This window comes from Atta cephalotes, assembly GCF_000143395.1.
Source record: "Atta cephalotes unplaced genomic scaffold scaffold00055, whole genome shotgun sequence".
Classification (NCBI taxonomy): Eukaryota; Metazoa; Arthropoda; class Insecta; order Hymenoptera; family Formicidae; genus Atta; species Atta cephalotes.
In genome coordinates this window covers 1,405,376-1,410,485 of record NW_012130119.1, presented here as the reverse complement: position 1 = coordinate 1,410,485, position 5,110 = coordinate 1,405,376, and the positions used below count along the sequence as shown (strand labels likewise).

General features: G+C 32.5%; 1 protein-coding gene across 1 annotated transcript in view; it reads left to right on the top strand.

The window, feature by feature from the left end:
• The window catches only part of LOC105623332, a 68,519-nt gene that overhangs the window by 11,042 nt on the left and 52,367 nt on the right, over positions 1-5,110 (top strand). The window lies entirely within an intron of this gene.

Sequence of the window (5,110 nt, the reverse complement as noted above, 5' to 3'; positions counted from 1 at the left end):
CTACTAAACTAAGAAACGAACTAACAACTAACTAACTACTACTATAATTATTATTATTNTACTATATATATATTAATTAACTACTCTTCTTCTTCTCTTCTCTCTCTCTCTCTCTCTCTCTCTCTCTCTCTCTCTCTCTCTCTCTCTCTCTCTCTGATTTTTCTTAAACATCGAAAAATTGTCAAGTTATTGAATCGCCGTCTATGATCTGTCATCTTAGATTTGATTTTTTTTTGTAATTTGACTGGATTAGTAATCCCAAAACCCTAAAAAATCATTTCAAATTTATAAAATTTCGCAAAATTATTAATTTGTTACGCCATCTTGAATCCGCCATTTTGGATTTAATTTTTTTGTAATTCGATCCCGGATTCAGATTCAGCGGCCTCAAAAACCTAAGAAAACCACTCTTTCTGTAATGCTACATCCTCTAAATTACGTAACTGAAAGGGTTAAGTTAATTCATTTTTTAATTGATAAGGTAATTGTTTGCTTATAATTCATGGTAGATACAGAAAAATATATACTACGCAAATAATAATGACTTTTTTCAAATATTTTAAAAATTCATATATCCGCAAATCTGTTATAAGTTCATCACAAGCATCCAATTTATTCAAAATACCATATATTCTGAATTCTAGAAAAAAAAATTTAATACTTCAATCAACAAGAATATTAAATTAAATCAAACATTTGAATTACTTATTTAGAATCGATGAAAGAGAACTTTATGTTTTAACATTTTTTTTTTCTTAAGAAGAATTCTTCCTCTGCTTGATCAAGTATTATATTTACATATTTATTTATGATAAAAAAATTACGGTTATAACTTAACAAAAAAGAATAATTTTTTGTTATGATTACTTTTTATTTTTTCAATTTATATTTTTACTGTTTGGCATATCTACAGTACGTTGCTGATTTTGTCAACTCCGATTTTATCAAGTGTTCTCTCTCCAGCGAGCGGTAAATGCATGGAGAGGGCTACCAAAGACTGAACCGGTAGTGGCATACATGCGAACATGTGCGAACACTGCGAACGTATCGACGCGACGGATATGTATTGCGGTGTTAAAATACAAAACAAACATGAAGCCAATTATTATTGTCGAGATTGCAATAAACTATGAATTCTTTCAAGTAAAAATATAAATATTTCTAACATTGGTTATATAATGATAAATAATTTTGTAAATATTCGAAGAAAGAAACATTAAAAACTCAGTACTACAGTACTGGGTGTGCTCACGTGGACGTTGCTGCGTGGCATGCGATTGACAGAATCGGCAACGCATTGTATATTCTGTATATCTTACTAATTACAATTAATTATTGAAAAACACATTGCATCGCCGACAAGATTTGAACTTATGATCACTAGAACGCTTAATACATTTATACTGAGTTAATCACACGCTTGTGATCGAATCATTGCCAATGGTATATCTCCATCTGTAACCATTCTTAATTTCATGCCGACAATATAATATTATTAATATTTGAGGAGATTATATGGAATTGAAATAATACGCTGGTATTTATTAATTCAAATAATTAAGATAAATATTATATAAAAAAACATTATGGAACAATATAAGTCATATTTACTAATTTAACTTGATTCCAAAATAAATATTTATTTAAATTGAAAATATAAATTTACTTCATATAAACAAGAAAAAAATTTTTTGTTTCTAAACTATATTTCGCTTTTCCTAAATGTATAGAATTGAAAGAAATATATCAAATTTTTCCGATCTAATAAATTTTCTTTGAATATATTATTAAATATTTAAGTTAATCAAATCTGATTTTCTTCAATAAAATTTTATACTTCAAAAGAGAATAAATTCTTATTTTAAGTATATGATACTGAATATTTCTAAAACTTGATGAATACATTTTAAGACTACTAGCGAGAAAATATTTTTTATTGTTGAAAGTTACTTAAAAGAAAAAAATAAAAAGAATATTTTTCTTAGCAATAGAATGATATTTTTCTGTGTGTAAGACAAAAGTCAGTTCTTTTAATTGTATCACTTTTGAAGCAAGAGAGCGATATCTTTTGACTTCCACTATTTTGCTAATTTTAACTATTAAGTTGTTCGGTGAATCAAGTGTTAGAGCGGCACGAGAAGCGTCATTGTGATTATTTTAATTACTGAAGAGATATGTTCGAGTTCACACACAAGTTGATCACGATAGAGAAGCCGATAATGCTTATAAATGGTCATATAAGGGTCATGCCGCATGTAAGCGCTCGCAATTAGGTGGATAGGAAGTCGCTACGGCGAGATAGGCGAGTCGAACGCGCGTTACCACGGATACATTCTGTACAGAAAGCGTATCTTCTAAGAAAGCAAATCTCATTAATTGCTTCTAATAATAAGTGGGTTCACGCTCGTGGTCCATTTATTTACAACCACAGACGAGCATTTACACATCTGACGTGGCATCCGTGAAAATGCCATGTAACATCCATTTCGCGCTACCGAAAATCTGCGCGCGTTGAAATGAGACGAAATAACGCCATACAGAATCGATGTTATACGATCGCGCGAGATTTTGATGGATTTGTAATTTCACATGTGGCTACTATGTATCTAAGCGAATAGAAACCAACGCAATCCTACTTATTTATAGAAGTCCGATAAATTGTAAGTATAGCAATTTAAACGACCAGGTCACCATAGCATGTTACGCTATTTTACTGTAATTACGATACGCGTTAGATTTCATTAATCTTGTCGGCCTTTTGATGTTATATTTCATTTGTCTTCGATGAGGTTGCGGAAGAGATGCAAGGGAGCAAGGGACCCCATTTCTCCACATTGCGTCGGGAAGGAGAATGCACAAAATCGCGAAATCAGCGGGACATCGCGTAGGTCGATCGTGCGCGGACCAATTGGGTCCTAATTTTGGGAGGATGTCGAACAAAAAAGGCTCATAATTTTTGTAACGCTGACTCCAACTAGCCTGTGAACGGACGGAATCATCATGAGGACCGTTGGACTTGGTCTTGATAAATTAATTTACACCGGAAACGCCTGACAGAGAAATAACGTTATTACCTGCTACCGAATAAGCTAATCCTCAGCCTTTCGTCCATTCTTACCACCAACAGCGAATATTCTGCTCGATGAATGGAAAACTGATTGCATCATGGTCACAAAGAAACGTGAGAAAGAAGAGTTATGCAAAGCTTCCTTAGAAGATAATAGCTATCGTGTTATACTTGAACATGTTTCTGTAAAAGTTCTAGTTCTTATTTAGAACAAAATTAACTTTTACAGAAATCTAATGTTTATCATGTTAAATAATGTTTAGACAGTAGAAGTTACTTATTTTAAGTATTAAAAACATAGTTTAGTACTTTTAATACTTAAAATAACTTAAGTTGGTTAAGAGTAATTAATTACAAGACAAGTAATAATTAATTACTATCTTCCAATATTAAATTTCTGTATTAAATTTCGTAACCATACAATTAACCATGTGTCTGCACAATGAATTTTTTGACACAAGCGAAATTTTCAATTTCTCTTGATAAAAAAAACAAAATCCACTTCTTAGATATCTTGTAATATCTATTTGATAATATAATAGAGAGATGTTGAAAAGTAATCTTGAATTTTTCCACAATTTTTTGAACAAAGCAGAATAGCAAAAAACCTTGACATAAAGACCTAAATTGCAGACGAGGAGAGTAAAAAATAATTGCAGACGGAGAACTAAGAATTTCTTCGAAATGTGCGTTTTAGATATGTAGTAAAAATGTCTAAATAATCATCGTTGATTAAAATTAAAATATATATAGTTAATATTCAGTAATTTTGATGAATTAATTAGAATGATGGACATCGTTAGAAATTATTGGAAGAAATTGGGAGAAATTTAATATAAATTTAATATGAATTCAAGATAGATATCGAAAAGATGGTCCCTAAAATTCTAAAAAGAGGAGGCACGTATCTATAGGAGTCTCTTGCAATATTCTGTATCAAGTTGAAGGAGGGACAGAAATAGATCGAAGAGCGAGGGAAACGCCGATCTCATTTTGAAACATGAATGAGCCGGCGGCTTACCTCAAACGAGCGTTCGTCAGTGCTTTTTTCTCGCTTCTTCTTTCTCCTTCCTTTACCTATCATTTCTACCTTTCTTTTTTGCAGGCCTTTTTAATTTTCGCCGGCTATATACTTGAATTTTTCTAAAACAATAGCAGTCATCCCGCTGTCACCTGTAACACAGAAGCTATTAGAAAGAGATGATGTTATCAACGATATGCGTATATATAATTTCTTATATATTGTCAATCTTTTGAATGACAATGTTTAAGAAATTATATATACGCGTAACGAAGCAACAATTCAATAATGTGTCCACACAGGGATGCTCGTAGCGACCGATCTTCTTCGGAAGGGTTGGCGATTAATTAAAACGATCGCTCGGCAAGATCCGAGGATCATTTGTTTACCGATGGCGCGCGGGGAGTTATCTCGCCGTTACGATCATGCCGTGTCGGATTGCAATTAGCTACTGGATTTAATATACGGAGAAATCTCGGCTCGAGCGAGACGAAAAGTGACGAAAGGGAAGTGAGAAGAACCGAGAACTGCTGGATCACGCAGTTGTCACTGAGCAAGATGAAGGGATATGAACTAAATGCCCTCAAGTAGAGGACGATAAATAAGTTACACTTGCGAGAAAAGGGAAAATAATTGGTTTGAATGTAGATTGGAGGCAAAAAGAAAGGAATAAAAAGAAAGAAAGAGAAAGACACAGGAGGCAATTGAGACAAAGAAAGACCCGCGGGACTCGACAATCCCAACATGAAAAATAAAAAAATGAAGCATCCACCAAGATAAATAATACAAATGATAGAAGTAAAGAAAATAGGCAAGAGAAATGAATAGTTGTAAAGAACGAAATCAGCCTGTTCTTGAAAATTGAGTCTCATGATGATCGCGAGAGATCAAGAATGTAAATGTGTATTATTCTTATAACAAATGAATGTGTGTGCAGCGTGCAGTTCTATATGTATATATTTCGAGATATGTGTATTCTCAGATACGTATATATTTCGCAAATAGATGTTTAAATTTACTAT